The sequence below is a fragment of the Crotalus tigris genome, unplaced genomic scaffold (genome assembly GCF_016545835.1).
Source record: "Crotalus tigris isolate CLP2741 ecotype Arizona unplaced genomic scaffold, ASM1654583v1 scf7180000020062.1902635, whole genome shotgun sequence".
NCBI classification, from domain to species: domain Eukaryota; kingdom Metazoa; phylum Chordata; class Lepidosauria; order Squamata; family Viperidae; genus Crotalus; species Crotalus tigris.
Genome location: NW_024097841.1, coordinates 137,617 through 155,260, shown reverse-complemented (window position 1 = coordinate 155,260; position 17,644 = coordinate 137,617). Strand labels below are relative to the sequence as shown.

The 17,644-nt window shown below is 42.4% G+C and overlaps 1 protein-coding gene across 1 annotated transcript in view; it reads right to left on the bottom strand.

Moving 5' to 3' along the window:
• The window catches only part of AR (androgen receptor), a 209,445-nt gene that overhangs the window by 185,965 nt on the left and 5,836 nt on the right, over positions 1 to 17,644 (bottom strand). The gene's annotated exons all lie outside the window — the stretch shown is intronic.

Below are 17,644 nucleotides of genomic sequence, written 5' to 3'. Positions count from 1 at the left end.
CTCGTGGACTGCGGCCTAGTAATCCTGCTTGGGGCAAGAGGGTTAGTGTAGGCCCCCCAAAAGGGGCTGGCAGATGAAGGAGGGAAAGAATTGGAAGTTCTCAAAATGGCGGCTGGATCCAAAATGGCGGCCGTCCCTGCAACGTGAAACTCCCTGAGACTATTCCCCAATTAAGAATGTGGTGGAGGAAGGAGCACCTCCCTCAGGACAACAAGGGCCTGGAGACAATAGTGCTCAGGCCACAAAATAGCGGCCGCGAGTTTGAAATGCCTAATAGGCCACCACACTGTAGTTACGCATCCCTATAGGACCTTGAAAATAGCTGGGCCAAGGAAAACGATCTCGCTCTCCAAGGGGGCGCATTCACCACTTCCGAAAGGAAAATGGAGCTCGATTGTGCCTTTTGCTGCCTCATGAAGCCGCCAGCCAGCTGATTTTGCCAAAATCCAGTCAGGAGACGGCGCACGCTCCTCTGGCGACCGGGGTTGCAGCCGCAAGCCCCCCAGCAGTCAAGGAAAGAATATGAGCCACCAGACCTCCAGAGCTGCAATCGCAGCCCTGGCAACAAAAAAACGGCAGCTGAAAGACGCAGGGAAGCCTCCCTGACTTGTACTAGCCGCCATTGCCATTCTTGGGCCTGCACACACAATCGGACGCCTGGGATGCAGCCGCAACCCCCTGGTCGTCCCGAGCAAAGGAATCGGTCTGCAAGGACTATGGAACTGCAGCCGCAGTCCCAGCAACAATAAACACTAAAACGAGCTTTAGGGAAGCCTCCCTGAATCACGCTGAACTTACACCCCCCCCTTTTGGAGCGTGTGCATGAATACGCCCTGAAGCTGCAGCCGCAGGCTCCGGCAATGGAAGGCAACCATATTAATATAAAGAAAGGCAACTATTGTTGCCTCTGAGGGGTGAGGAAAGGCTCCCCAGAGGAATGAGAACAGCACTGAGCTCAGTAGGGATCCAGGATTAAGAGGGGCTAGGGAGGTAGAAAACGAAACAGAAAGGCAAGAAACGCAAGAAGGCTTTACTAAGCCTCACTTTGAAGCTGGGGGGGGGGGTTGGAAAGAAACAGTAATCCAAACCCAGTGCTGAACCCAGCACTGCTCAGAAAACTGTTAAAGGCAAAAGATGGAAATCCACCAATGGAGACTGTACCTGCCTAAGAGCCAAACTTGCACATCTGTCCTGGGCAAGATCAAGTCAAGACTGGGATCCTCTAGCCCAGGAGAGGCGTGACAACTTTGGCTGACTTGATCTGATTGGGCAGGAACACAGTCTAAACCCATTGGTGGATTCTCCATCTCCTATGCTGGAGAAGCACTAAGCAAAGCAATTCAAAAAATATCCTAAAATAAATAGATACAGGTATCTTGGTTCCATATGTTCATCGAAACTAGATTTTTTCATTTCTATTTTGAGGAAACCCATTATGTAACCAAAGATTTTCAGCTACTATGTTTTGAATTTTGCCATTGAATTTTGAAAATGTTTTTGTTCCAGAGATTTATCTTATTATTGATAATATTTATAAACTACCCAAGTCATACCAATAAGTGCTGGTGTAGAGCAAAGCAAAAATATAAACAGTACAAAATACAATATAAGTAACATCAAATAATAACAACCATACTAAAAGAATCCATTGTCAAAGGCATGCTAAATAGTTCAGTCATCAAGGCTTTGTAAAATGCAAGAAGGGCTGGAGCCAAATTTAATTTAATTAATTTAGGCAATGCCCAACCTCAACTGACTGAACAGTGTACAATGAAAGTGACAGCCTTAAAACAGAAAACAGTAATCATAAAAAAATAAACAATAAGAACTGACGGTAGATTTGATCAGACACACATTCATATACAATTCAATCACCCTACCCAAGGCCTGGGAAAGCAGCCAGACAGGAGGGCTTTCCAGTCACCAACCACCCGATTTAGGAAAGTGACTGTAAAGACCCACCCCACTTTGCATCTTAAGAATTTTTAAAGAAAAAAGTCTCTTTAATCTCTCAAACGCTGCTTGGCACTCCATTGTCCATGTTAGTGGCTGGCTAGGTTTTACTGAGGATGCTCCCTTCGTTTTTAGTAAGTTAGTGAGGGGCAAGGCTATCTGGGCAAATGAGGGGATGAATTGGCGGTAAAAGTTTGCAAAGCTCAGGAAACTTTGTAGTTGCTTTCTTGTGCGGGATGGTGCCCAATCTAATACTGCTCTGACCTTCTCTGGGTCCATTTCAATGCCCTGGGGGGATATGCGATAACCTAGGTAATCTATCCTTTCCTAGTGGAATTCGCATTTCGAGAGTTTGGCATATAGGTGGGCGGCTCGCAGCTTCTTTAAAACCGCTCTGACAAGGTTGACATGTTCCTCTTTTGTTTCGGTGAAGATAAGAATGTCGTCCAAGTAAACAAGGACCCCCTTAAACAGGTGCTCCCTTAGAATGTCATTGATTAATTGCATAAATACTGCAGGGCCCCCTTGTAATCCAAATGGCAAGACTTTGAATTGATAGCACCCCATGGGGCAGTTAAATGCAGTCTTCCATTCGTCCCCTTCCTTAATTCTCACACGATAGTAAGGTTCCCTTAGGGCTAGTTTAGAAAAAAATTTCCCTTTCGAGAGGTGTGACAGCATGTCTTTCATGAGGGGCAGAGGGTATAGGTTGATTGTATTCAGGGCCCTATAATCCACGCATAAACGTAAAGAGCCATCCTTCTTCTCTCTAAAGAGGACCGGGGCAGCCACTTTAGGCTTGGCTGGCTCAATGAAACCTCTCTCTAGGTTTTTTTTAATGAATCTTTCCATTTCCTCCTTCTCCTTTGGGCTCATGGAGTATAATCTGGGCTTTGGGAGTTTTGCCCCAGGCTTGAATTCAATGATACAGTCTGTGGGTCGGGGGGGGGGAGGCCATTCGCCCTCTCCTCACTGAAAACTTCAGCAAGGTCTCTGTATTCCTCTGGTATTTCTGGTGGTCCCTTTTCCTCTCCCATGGATGCTTTTTCTATTCTTGATTCTGGTAGCCCCCCTTGGGATTTTAAGTCCATAGGGTCCCCCTTTGGGAATTTGATTTCTGTCATCCTCCAATTCACCCAGGGGTTCCATTTTTTTAACCATTCCAAGCCTTATCACAGAGATCTTGTCCCCATTACTGATAATTTCGTACAGAACCTGTTAAAACATTTCCAAGGAACATTTCCAATGAACCCATTTCCGGGTAATAGAGAAAAAAGTGATAGAAGGGGTTGAAGATGCAGAACCTTTGGGGGAGAGTAACCGTATCATATTAGAATTCAATATAATGCAGATACAAACAATAGAACAAATCAGACTAATGTCTTAAACTTTAAAAGATCTGATTTTGACAAACTTAGAGAGCTTGGGAAGACTCCATGGATGAAAATCTTAAAGGAGAAAACAACTCAAGAAGTTTGGGAAACTCTGAAAAACATGATTATAAAGCCTAATCCAACTCAATACCACTGAAAGAGAAAAATAAGTCCAAGAAGAAAAGAAGAAATAGAGGAGACAAGATAGCAGTATTCCAGTATTTGAGGGGCTGCCACAAAGAAGAGGGGGTCATATTATTCACCAAAGTACCAGAGGGCAGGACAAGAAACAATGGTTGGAAACTGATCAAAGAGAGAAGCAACCTGGAATTAAGGAGAAACTTCCTGACAGTAAGGACAATCAACCAGTAGAACAACTTGCCACCAGAAATCGTGGGCGGTCCATTACTGGAGATTTTTAAGAAGAGGCTAGGCAGTCACTTGTTTGAGATGGTATAGGTTCTCCTGCTTGAGCAGGGGGATGAACTACAAGACCTCCAACATACCTTCCAGCTCTATTCTATTCTAAAACCAGCATGGTTACACTAAGAACGCTCTGATAAACTGAAAGACAGAAAGGATAAGTATAAAAAATGGAAAGAGGGATGCATAACTAACTAATTCAGAATACCAGAAAATAGCCTGAATCTGCAAAGACTAAGTCAGCAAAGCTAAGGCTCAAAATGAACAAAGATTTTCAACAAATGTTGAAAAACTTTTAAAAAGTAAAAAACAAGAAAAAAGTCAAAGAAACAATCAGTCCACTAATGGGGGAAGATGGCAAAGAGGTGACAAGCAACAGGGAGAAAGAAGAACTGCTTAACTTAGTCTCTGCATCTGTCTTTACACAAAAGGAAAAAGTAGTCTAACTTATCAAAAGCAGTACCATAAAAGACAATAGGAACGCAAGTCAAAATAAAGAAAATGGTTAGAGAATGCCTATCCACTCTAAATGAGCTCAAATTCCCGGCATTACATCCCAAAGTTCTGAAGGAGCTGGAACATATAATCTCAGAACCACATCTTTTAAAGATCCTGGAGCACTAGGGGCTACCAGAGAACTGGAAAAGAGCTGAAGTGGTTCCAATCTTCAAAATGAGAAAAAAAATGGATACAGGAAACTACAGACTAATCAGCCCAACATCATTACTTGGAAAATCCTGGCAAAGATAAGCAACGGAACAAAGAACACCTAGAAACAAACAAAGCTATTAATAGAAGCCAACATGGGTCTAGTGATATCATGCCAGACAAACCTTATTGCATTCTTTGACCAAGTGACTAAACTATGTACCTGTGGACATAGTTTACTTAAATTTCACTAAGGCATTTGACAAAGTAGACCACATGCTACTTCTAAGTAAGACAGACAAATGTGAGATAGACAACATCACCACTCAATAGGTTCCTAACTGGTTGACTAACTGCATTCAACATGTAATCCTCAGGGAAGTATGCAGTGGGGTACCACAAGGTTCATCTTAGACTCATCAAATTTGCAGACGACACCACGCTGGGGGGAATAGTCAACACTTTAGAACAGGGGTGTCAACTCAATTTCAGTGAGGGCCGCATCAGCATTGCGGTTGCCCTCGGGGGCCTGGGTGGGTGTGGCCAGGGTGGGTCAGCCTACTGGGTGGGCGTGGATCGAGTGGGTGTGGCCTACTGGGTGGGCATGGCCTGCTCTACATTGTTCGCATCAAGGGTGCCTGTGGGGGCCTGGACAGGAGTGGGACAGATCTGAGGGTCTCTGGCAGAGGTGGGTGGGACCAGGGCAAGCGCCAAGGTATGGTCCATTTCTTCATTCCACACAAAGGGTGACACCTCCCCAGTATACACTCAGGGGGTGGGGCTGACACAGCAGGGGCTGGTTCCTCGCTGTTTCTACAATGGCTTCGCGGGCCACATGAAACCACTTTTGCAGGCCACATCCGGCCCCCGGGCCTTGTGTTTGACATGTCTGCTTTAGAAAATAGGCCCAGAAAGATCTTGACAGACTTGAACACTATCCAACAAAATACAATTTGGTTGTAAGAAAAGGCCTTAAACTTAGGTAAAAAAACCTAAATGCACAGGTATTTAATAAGTGATATCTGGCTCAAGAGCAGTAACTGTGAGAGGGATCTAGATGCCCTAATGGACAATCACTTAAACATGAGCCAGCAATGTGTTGCAACTGCCAAAAAAGCCAACACAATTCTATCCTGCATCAACTGAGGGATAGTATCAAGATCACATGAAGTGTTAGTATCACTTTATACTGCACTGGTAAGACCACACTTGGAATACTGAGTTCAGTTCTGTTCTTCATAATAAAAAAAGATATTGAGACTCTAGAACAGTGGTGGCAAACCTATGGCACGCGTGCCAGAGGCGGCTCTCAGAGCCCTCTCTCTGGGCATATGGGCCGTCGCCCCAGCCCCACATCCCCCCGCAGCTCCCTCTTCACCAGCAGCCCCCCTGGAGGAAAGTTGCCCCCGGGTGCGGCCCACGCGGAAGACTACAGCCAAGGACATGGCAGCCAGGCAGCAGGGACAAGACTCCACCCTTGGGCCCCGTCATGTGCAGATGATGCTGTGGGGCGTGGGCAGAGGGCGTGGCCACCATGGTGCTGCTGGGCCTCCTGGGCGATCTGCGGCAGGCCATGGAGGCAGTGGGTGGCCCGCGGGGCGGGGACGGTGTGGGGGCGGGGGGGTTGGGCGCTCAGTCTCTAAAAGGTTCGCCATTACTGCTCTAGAAAGAGTGCAGAAAAGAGCAACAAAGATAATTGGGGCACTGGAGGCTAAACCAAACAATGAATGGTTGTGGGAACTAGGTATGTCTTAGTATCAGGCCTGCCTCCCATCAATTCCTATCAAAGAAAACCCTTGACTCCATAGATTCAGAGAAAAGGTATTTTTACTAGGAAAGAACTCATTGCAGCAAAAGCCAGGCAAGATCTGAAGGAAACAGCAAGGCAGCTACATCCACAGCTTGGCTCGGCTTGGGTGGTCATTTGAGCAAGAGTTTCCCGGGATCTCTGATTCTCGATCGCCTCTTCCAACAGGTGTAGGGCATGGCTCAACATGGCATCCTCCAGATCCACTTCAAGAGGGGGAAGTTTGCCTCTGTCCCCCTTACGCCATACCGTATGTCTGTGGAAACCTCTGCTTCCTCACGTAAAGGTTACCCCTGAGGGTTGTTCCTCTGGGTCTTCCTTTTGCCCCACACCCAAAGACCATCTGGCATGTTCCTTGTCAATGTCCAGCTCCTCCAGCCATTTCACTTTGTCTCAGCCACGGCCAGGTCTAGGAAGGGACCCACCTGAGCTCCAGTCTCCTCCAGGTCGCTCTAGTGGCTGACTATCATTTAGATGCTAAGTCCCCATGGTAGACTTCAGTCTCTGGCTTGACTGTTAAAGCAGAATTGCCTGGCTTTTGCTGCCATCAGTTCTATCCTAGTAAAAGTACCTTTTCTCTGAATCTATGGAGTCAAAGGGTTTTCTTTCCTAGGGACTGATCGGAGGCAGCCTTGACATCTAGTCTAACAAAGAGAAGAACTTTAGAGTGACATGATAGCAGTCGTCCTGTATTTGAGGGGCAGAGAAGCGGTGACCAACCTATTCTTCAAGGCACTTGAGAAAGGACAAGAAGTAATGGATGGGAGTTTATGAAACCTAAAATTCAACCTAAAATTAAGGAAAAATTTCCTGACAGTGAGAACAATTAATCTCCAGAATACAGAAAATATAATTTTAGGGCTGGAAGGCACTCGGGGGGCTTCTAGAACAACCCTCTGCTCAAGGCAGGAGACCTTATGCCATCCTGGTCAAATGGCTGTCCAATCTTTTCTTGAAAACCTCCAGCAGTAGAGCAGCTATAGCTCTGGGAGGGAAGCTTTTCCATTAATTGTTCTCACAGTCAGAAAATTTCTCCTTACTTCTAGATTGGATCCTCTTTAACAAGTTTTTACCCATTACTTCTTGTTCTGCCCTCTGGTGCTTTGGAAAGTAAGTCAATCCCAAATTCTTTGTAATAGCCCCTCAGATGCTAGAACAGTGGTTCTCAACCTTTCTAATGGTTTCCTTTCATAATACAGTTCCCCATGTTGTAGTGACTTCCAACCACTTATACATCACCGGGTGCCAGGGGCGTGGCCAAAGAAAAGGGGGAAAAAATGGTGGACAGCCTTGTTTGGCAACCCCCGTGAAATGGTCGTTCGACCCCAAATGGGGTCCCGACCCACAGGTTGAGAACCACTGTGCTAGAAGGTAGTTATCACATCCCAGTTATCATTTTCTGCCCAAATAACACCCCAAAACAAGACAAAGTGATAGAGAAAGGAAAGGGTTTTTTTAACAACAGTACCCATAAACAACATTTCCTCTCAAATGGTCCATCACCCTTGCATAACAAAATTTCCACTCTGAAACCTAAGATTCAAGTGCAAATCCAAGAAGTTGCTTGTATGTATTTTTTAAGAAGATGGACAAGCTTCACGGGGCTTAAAGAACTCTGCAGGGAATACATCTAGCCCATTTTCTAGCAAGGGCCTTGTGATGGCATGGCCTAGAGAAGGACAGGGCCCTGCAGCCCAGCCCTTCACATAAAACGTGTTGGGATTTCCAGTTCCCATCTTTTTCAGTTTGAAGCTTCCAGGTGTCCACGGAAAGCTGGCCAGGAATTCTGAGCAGATCAACATGTCTACAAGCCTTTATGACTGCAATATTAGAAGGATGAACTAAGTGTTCAACTGGCAATAGATGGACAAAATTTGGCAGCCCCGGAAAGAATGGAGAGGGGAGACTGTCTTCTGCCTCAGCCATGAACTCATTGAGGAATTGTGTGTTCCATAAAGTCTTTTAACTCCTTCTTGGGGACAGGTTTCTTTTTATATACCATTAGCACAAGGTTGGGTTTGGCTGGGGAGCCAGAGATGAAAAGACAAGTTTCTTAACCCCCTGGGCTACTTTTCTGTTGGAAATCAACCCCTCCCCTTAAAAAGGGATAAGGGGAATAAAATAGAAGAGGAGTCTTTTTTTAAAGAGAAAAAGCAGTTGGAAGCTCAGACCTACATCTGGAACACAGAAATGTGCAAGACAGACTGATCTGACAAGCAATAGTGAGCAACACACTGCAGCATATGAAAATATCAAGGATGAACGTGATCCTTTTTAATTTGAGCCAATGTTGCATTTTTCCCCTCTGATGAAGCTCATCTGCTTTTTACATTTCACATCTGTTCAGACTTTCAAGAACATGCAATAAAAGTCTTGGACTTCAGCTAATCTCTGATAAAACAACCTTTCACATGGAAAACATTGGGGAGCAAGGTAGCAAAGACCTTGACATTCAGTCCTCTGTCTGCAAGGATACACACATTGGAAATGGACACATTTCTTTTGCCTTGCAGTCTTTTGGAGCAGCAGCAGGGAGAAAAAAAGGAACAGTACACCCCCTCAGACCTTAAGGAAACACACAGGAGAGAGAGACCCCAAACATCGAGCATTTTCATCACCTTCAGAAATCTCAAGCAGCAATTCTGAAATGGAAAAAGGAAACTCCTACGGACCCAAGAGCACCGAGAACCCAAAGGCAGAGGGACTCTGTCTGGGGACCCTCTTTTGAGAACAAAAGAGCCGAGGTGGCGCAGCAGTTAGAGTGCAGTACTGCAGGCCACTTTAGCTGACTGTGTTCAGCAAGTCAGCGGTTCAAACCTCACCGGCTCAAGGTTGACTCAGCCTTCCATCCTTCCGGGGTAGGTAAAATGAGGACCCAGATTGTTGGGGGCAATGTAAATATATATATATATATACATTGCTTACTGGTGTACACCGCTTAGAGAGTGCTTGCACTTAAAGCGGTATGTAAGTCTCATAAATAAATAAATAAACAGCAGGAGACCCACCTCAGCAAGGAGCCCTGGAGTTTGAAACAGCCTCTCCAGATATGCCTTCCGAAAGGCCTGTTCAGCACCAGCCACACCTTTTCCTAAACGCTGGGTCTTTGGACCACTTGAGTTTAAAAAGAATACAGCGTTTGGCCCACCAGTGGTTAAACAGCATTTTGTTTTATATCCTGGAAGATTAATTTTATTCACACGGGTTAAATGAAATGACTATACTTCATTAATGTTTTTGTTCTTGTGTTTCAACTAAAGTGCTTTTCAAAAAAGATAATTATATTCTTTGTTTCTCTGAGCAAGAATGCACAAGTGAATAAATACCCTTATGCATTTATTCTTGACAATGATGAATTTATCTTTCCTGCTATAGGGCAGTCCTTAATACGCGGTGTTAATGTGCCCGTGAAAATTGCTGCAAAATGAGGAGTGTTTGTTTTATGGCTGGTTTCCCAAGTTCCTTTGCATCCCCTCCCTACAGAGCACCCAGGCCAGTCTGAACAGGAGCGTCCTACAGTTATTTGAGCAGAAGCATGCCAAGGACTGATGGTTCCCCAAGGCAAAAAAACCTTCAACTGGAGGGCAGACCCAAAATGCTTCTCCTACAGACTTGATCTGGTGCCCAGATAATAAATCACTGGGACAGATGAGACCCTTCTTAGGCTTGAGTGGGTATTTCTGATCCCTTCCACAGAATCCTGCCGAAGTACTGCTGCGAGGTCCTGGAAATGTCCCACCCCAAGCAAGTGGGGGACTGCAGCACATTGTCAATGGCAACACCTCCACACTGCCCCCCCCAGCACCTCACAAGATGTAATATTGTGAGGAGAGCGCAGAGATTTACACAGATAGTCTCCTTCTCAGCTTCTGTGTGTATTTGCAGCTGTTCTCTGCCTCGGACCATGAAATTCATGACTGCAACAATGGCTGAGGGCAACAAGTGGGACGGGCTACCTGGCGCTAGAGCTATGATCCAGAGTCGCTTCATCTAAACAAGATTGCAAAGTTGAAGGGAAAAAAACAGAAGGAGCAGCAAGAAAAAAACAGCCTCTTGAATATTTTCAATATTGAGCATCAATAACAAATGACTATACTTTCACAGTACATAAAATCAGTTCTGGAGATTCTGGACTTTTGAGAATGTACAAGAAAGCTAGCTGGAAGGGCAGGTTTCAGAAACAGCATTCTTCTGTATGCAATTGCCTTCAAAAGATGTCTCTACACACTACCAACATTACATGGAAGTTGAAAGGTCAGAGACACACCTATCAGCCAAGAGGGAACCAACAGACTCTGGCAGAAGCCAGAAAGCCATGCTTTGAAATTTATTTTGCCTGCACAGAAGCCTAATTAAATTGTGAAAAAACAGGAATTCCAACTGATTTTAGTTTACCTTATTCACAGCAGTTATAGAAGAATAAAACATTCAAAAGTCACTGGAAAATGTGGTTTTAATATATAAATTAGCTGTAGAGAGAACTTTGTTCCAGCTAGCAGATGTGAAAAACTGAAACAGCAAGGCCAATTAATCCAAATAAGTCATCCTCAAATTTAAGTCCTGAACTTTGTGTTCAGATTGCTCTTTTAATCAGATAATTTTTGAATTTACAGGATAAAAAAAGAATACTTAAAAATATTATTATGGAATATCCAAAGGCCCCAACCTAGCAAGGAAAGCAGACTTCCTTAACCCCATTAGAATCAGTACAACTCTTATACTGCTTAAGTTTGGCTGATAGCAAGCACTTCTATTGAATGGAATAGCGCCCTGCTCAAGGTTTTACATAACCAGGTTAAACAAGCATTGGCTCAAAGCAGACCCAGCTGCTTGCTCCAATCCAATGGCCTCCAAAACCACTACTCTCCTCAGCCCTTGAGCAAGACAAGCTGATCAGATAACATGATCAGACATCTGTGAAGGGATCCAAATTGCGACCCACTTTCTCAGGCTAAATCCCTCTGGTCCTCACAGTTCTCACTCCCCAAACTTTACCAAAGGGATAATTTGACATGGGGGGATGGAGGGGGGTTAAGTTTAGCTCAGCTTAGTGCCTTACTTCACTTACTTCACTTAGTTGCTCTTTGTTATATATTTATCTTAAATATTTATTATTTATTTGTCTTAAGGATTCAGATACCTTAAGTATTTCGATTGCACCATCAAATTCCCAAACCCATGTCTTGATCAAAGCGCCCTGAAACAGGCCCTGCTCTGAAAAAATTATGAACAATTTTACTAAATAATAAAGTATAATTACCTGTTAAATGAAGTTTCTTGGGAATCATTTCATTCAGTGATATAAATGAAACTGATAACACCCCCACCCCAAAAACAACAACTACATGCTGTATAAATTAACGCACTATTCTTTTAAAAATACTTCAGAAATACTGAAAGCAATCCAAATAGATTTCACTTTTTCTTTATTAAGCTTCCTTCACTAAACTGAGGGAAAAGAGCAGGACTTTAGTCTTGCAAACCAAATTCCTCTAAAAGTCAGGATGCCAAACTGCAAGCCAACGTTTATGCAAACCTAAGTGGATCCCACTCACAGGACCCGATTCCTTCTTGTCTTTTGATCGCTAACTGTTCTTGGCTTTAAAACAAACAAGAAAAGCTCTGGAGCGACAATGGCCAGCAAGGCTCTTTCCTGCCAGCAAGGGGAGAAGGCTTTCACTCCCACTCCAGCCAAGGGGGCAAAGGTCCCCTGAAAGGCTGCGGGCTGAGGCTGGCTCCAGACACTCTCCGTCCAGCGCCTTGGGGTGGAAAGAGGGAGTCGTTGCCAGCCGAGCAGTTGCCCTTACGCCAACTGCCTTCCCTTTGGATCAGTACGGTAGAGCAACCTCTTGTGGCAGGAAGCTCAGCAGGGCTTGCAATGGCAGTGTGTCCCTCAAAGTGGAGCTTGAGCTGGTTTCAGGACGAAGCAACACAGAGAAAGCATCATTTGCAGAAGTAGATTTGGGGATCCAGTTGTCATTTGGCCAATTAAGAGAAGGAACAGAAGAACACAAACCCAAAGGGGTTAAAGGCCAAAAACCCACCACAACACGGCTACTTTTTCAAAAGGAGAAATAGCTCCATTGGGAAGCGATCAGGTGAAACAGAAGGAAGGGAACCGAAGCTGCTGTTACCTTGGCCAGTAGCACTCTCCAAATGATGCAGGGCTGGATTCAAATATTTCCAGTTCATCAGCATTAGGATTGCCCATTTACCATTGCTCAGAACCTACATTAATATTGGAAAAAGAGGGGCAAGAATATGTTGCATAACTTTCGACCCCAGTCATACTTCACAGAATGACTGGATTGGAGGATGAGTTTCACCTCTGGCCAGCAAGGAAAGGATGGAATCAGGGCCCAAATCCCAGCTTATTGGCTCAACTGGATGAACCAATGTTGAAGCCTTTTAAAAGAAAAATCAAAGGAATTCCAAGAGCAGAAGGCAAAGTAACTTCACTGACAAGGAAACCCACACCCAGATTATGAATATTCAGAGAATACCAGCAATTTATCCTGCTGTTGAATGTATAAAACAGGCAATATATTTAGCTAATTATTTTTTATGGAACTGTGTTTCAGTCACAGAAATTACTGCTGTTGAACCTTGTCATTTGACTGAGAATCTGGGGAGAAAGGAGAGGAAAACCAGCACAAGGATCCACAGTCTCATTACTTGGTTAGATGAGAGGACGCTGCGTGTATAAATAAATCTCAGCACCCATAATTTATTGTGCGTTCTTTCTTCCTATAAGGAGTAAATTGAAAGCTGCTCACAGCCAAATGAATTTGAGTAGCAGCAACAAACAAAGAGCTTCACATAACCTGTAGGAATTAAATTAGGGAGAATACATTGAGGAGAGGGGAATAATCTAAAAATGAATCTACCTTTATAAGCATTTGCTCTCAGATTTATACATTACAAGATCAAAGCTCCCTGAACACTCCCCTTTCATATCTGCAATCCATAATGTCTACAGCATATGTTCTCGTTATCTTTGGAGTAGAAGTCAGAAGGAAATATAGGGGGAAATACCAGCAAGAGCTATAAGCTTAACTCATAGGATGCTGTAAAATGGTCACTTCTATGATATGCTGCTGTGTTCCTCAGCCACGACCTCACCGGCTGCTTTCACTCTCCAGGCAAGGCACCCCAGGGCTGCAGCCTAAATGGATGTAGCCAACAGACGTTGTGGGCAAACGGGCAGCCAGAAAGACCTCCAGTTTTAAATATGTACAAGTTACCCCATGGAGTCACATGAGAACCTCACAGATGGGAGTTATGAAAAGAAGTTAAATAAATAAATAAATAAATAAGCAAACTTCTGCAAGTATCATGAACAAATTCAGCATTTAAAATGCTGCCTTCTCTCAAACTCTTCATCTTTTGCTTGTACAATATAGTATTAATTATAGCACCAGCGCTGCCAGAATTGATCACTTCTAAGGTGCAGGATTTAAAGCAAAAGGTTTAACCGTTCAGATGAAACGGGGGGGGGGCAAAAGCATCCATTTTGGTTGGAATATGACTACTTCAGCCCCTAGTTTGCAACAAGCCCCTCAGAAAGAAAAGCTTGCATGGAGATTCCATTTTATCGCCAAGCAAGAAATAACCACGTTCACAATTTTCTGTATTGTAGCAAAATACAGGAGCTTGAGGCATGATTCAGATGCAAACTATTAACTTTTTTCAGATTGATTTTCTTAAACCTGAAGTCTATTTGTATTTTATACAGATATTTCACACCAGAACCATGGCTACCAACCTAAGAGAACTCCTACTGGACACGTCATAACTAGAATTTCTGTTCTAGTTATGATGCCATCTGCTAACAAAGAGCTGTGGTCCAATTCAAATGAAAGCAAAGAAGTTTTGCTATAAATCAGTTATGGATATACTGCTCCAAAGGCAACTGAACACACCAGCAGGATCTGCTGTTCCATTCCAACAAAAGGCAAAGAGGCCTCTTGCAAGAACCACATCATAAATAACTTTGGATCACCATACTGTAACATTTCAACAGGACCTACAGTCATAAACGTAAAGAGTCAATCCAGGCCTATTGACGTCAATGGGGAACTTTCCATTAGATTCCATAGAAAATTGGATTAGGTCCAAGATAAATGCTAAGAAGGGAAAGGATACTTAAAGCACTTACAACATATCTTTTTTATTATTATCACAAATGGGCAGCCTGAAATATTTTTTCAGTATTAGTCTATCAAATTTCTAAGTGTCTGGTTCCTAGTGCTGTAGAATATTTTATATGTGGGCATTGCGAATCTGAATGGGAAATATTCAAGCAATATATCACATAGACAATTTTAATACTTTATGTATTCAAAACTTCTTCCACTAAAGAAGCACTGATAGCTGTTTTTCATGCTATAGAAAGAAGCTTTCCTACAAAGTATTGGCAGGACTGACTTCTGCAAATAGGCATACATGTTAACTGACCAACAGTTGCCTTAATATACATTAACCAGAAATTTAGGTTATGGTGTAATTCTTATGGTTTAGCCAATGCTAGTTGCTAATTTCCAGACAACACATTGCTGAAGATACTTTCAGCAGAATTTTGCTTGCAATTCTTAGCAACACTTTAATGTAACCATAAACAGTAGCCCCAACTAGGAAAGGGAGAGTTAGATCAAGAGGACTTTGAAGTAAAGCAGGAACCACAAGGTGGGGCTGAGGCTGCCTTTTCCTCCTCATGTCCGAGAAGCAGTTAAAGGGGCCAGAAGAAAATGGTGGATGCTCTAAATCAGGGGTTCCCCACCAGGGGTGCGAGATGATATTCCAGGGGGTGCGAAAACTTGGGTTTTCAAAATTATAGTGTATATGCATAATTCATTGCCGTTGTTTTGAATTTTTGTAAGGGGTGCGAGAATATATCAGAAGCGTTCCAGGGGTGCGGGGTGTAGAAAAGGTTGGGAACCACTACTCTAAATGTTCAAATTGAAAAGAATTTGAATAAATGTACATCAATGGGCTGATATTTTTGCTTGTACAGTAGTACATTTAACTGACTTGCTACCATATAAATTGCTTTCTTCAAAGGCATTTTGTCTAATACCAAGCATGGAACGCAAAGTTGATCACAGGGAACTGGGATGTCCACTCTCTACAGTAGCAGCATCAGCTTAGTTAGATTTATCCAACAGGATTTTGGTGAAATCGCTGAATAAATATTATGCATTACCACAACTATATCATTATGCAGTTTATAGACACCACTACACTGCAGTTTTTCTTCAGGACTTAGATCAATTTGGATTTTAATTTATTTTTATTTTTCCCTTTTGTCTTTCCTTCAGGTATTTATTTGTGTGTGTGTGTTTGTTTGTGTGTATGTGTTTAGCTTAATCTCAGCTTCTGGATCTGAGAGATGATCAAATTAGAGAATTTGTATATGAGTCCAATCACGTTTATTCAAAACAAAGTAAACCAAATAAATCTTATACTGCTGGATCACTGAAACAAAACTTGAGATATCTAAACACATTGTGCAAATGGACAAATCAAATGTTAGGTAAGAATGTTTCATTCTTTTTATTGTTAGTAATAAATAATAGTATAAAATTAAGCCCTTGTGAAAAGCTGCACCTCCACCGCCTCATGTCGGAGTCTAGAAAGGGACCTATCCTGGCTTCCATTTTAACATATGGCCAAGGAATATCTTACTGCAGGTGCCAGAAAGGCTGGCTAACTAAACTTTTTGCCTACAGTAACCAAAATCATGTTGTTGGCTTAGCATTTTAAAAGGTAATCTATGGAAAATACAACCTATTGCGAGTCACTATTGCCAAAGTTAATGTCTACAAGCTTCATAAGATTAAGATACTCTATATAAAAGCTTTTTGGATTAAGATATGGTGGAATATTCAAAGAATTTTTAGAAGGAGGGTAAAATTTACCCCACAATTGTTTTTGTTGGGTATCGTTACTGATTGTGATGCTAAGGAGGTTATACTGATGTTAAATTTAATCACAGCCGCAAGGTTGTTAGTAGGGCAATACTGGAAGAAGGAATCTTTGCCTACCTTGCAAGAATGGTTTTTTAAAGTTTCTTATTTGGCGGAAATGGCAAAGATTTCGGCTTTTTTAAAGGATCAGTCGCAAGAGAATGGGAAAAATGGATAGATTTTATACAACATAAGTTGGATATAAAAAAATATTACTTAGTTTTTCAATAACTTATATATAAACCTTAATATTTTATAGATTGTATTTTTTTTCTTCTCTTTCCTTATATTTCTTATTTTTATTTTATCTTATTTTACTTCTTTTTTTTCTTATATATACATCTTTTCTTCTTTCTTTTTTCTTTTCTTCTTTTTCTTTTTAAGCATTTTTCTTTTTTAATATTTATGCTTTTTATATATGTATATATATTATTGTTAATTATCTTATAAGCTTATGTAATGTATTTAGATATATTTATGGTTTATATTTTTTTAATCTCTTTTTAAGATTTTTAGAAATTTTAATTAAGCCTATATTCAGCTCTGGGAAGGTTGGGGGGATGGAGTGGGAGGGTTGGGGTGGTTGGGTAGGTTTGTTTTTTGTTTTTTATCTTTTCTTTTCCTTATTTGTAAAAATTTTAAAAATTTTCAATAAAAAAAAAAAAGATTAAGATACTCTAGCAAGCAAACTGTAGGTAAGTCCATGGGTCAGAGCTACCACATTGGAGTAACTGATGTTTTCTTGGGTCGTGCACAAATACATGGCTCATCTTTTTAATGACATAAAGCTAGTACTGTATCTATGCAAAGTAAATCCCATTTAATCCAGTAGAATACTCTCCTTTTAAAGGACAAAATATATTAATATTAATATATTAATAATTTTGTCAGGAAAAAGTTGTCTGCATTTGTTTTACCCAGCTTGCTTTTTAAAAATGTGTACACATGTACAATTTATGATTCAATTCAAGCTATTATTCACACAATTTACATCATTTAACATCTGTTGTTGGCTATTGAAAAAACTTCCATAAACATAGAATAAAAGGGAAAAAAATCTAGATCATCAGCAGGGGCCTGTAATCTGCTCTTCCATATATAAAAAGGGACTGGTCCCCTGGTCTGTGAATGCTGTAGCTTCATTTTCACAAATGGGGCTGTTTGATTTACTTCATCTGAAAGTTCAGTTCAAAATTTCTGGTGAAAACCTCTTCCCTCACTCCGAGGTGACTCAGCCAGGCCCTTCAACGAAACGCAAGGAAACAGCCCCTCGTCCGCGCTCACAGAGTTGCCCGGGGCTCCTTAACCGTTATTGCTGCCACCCCCCAAACCTTCCCTTCATCTAATCGCCCCTTCCGAGCCTCGCTCGAGCAAAAGCCAAGGCGGGATAAGGCGCTCCCCCGGACGGAGGGGCACTTTCCGCCCCAGAGAAAGCAAGGCGTCGTCCAAGGGCCCAGCCCGGGCGGGTCGGCACC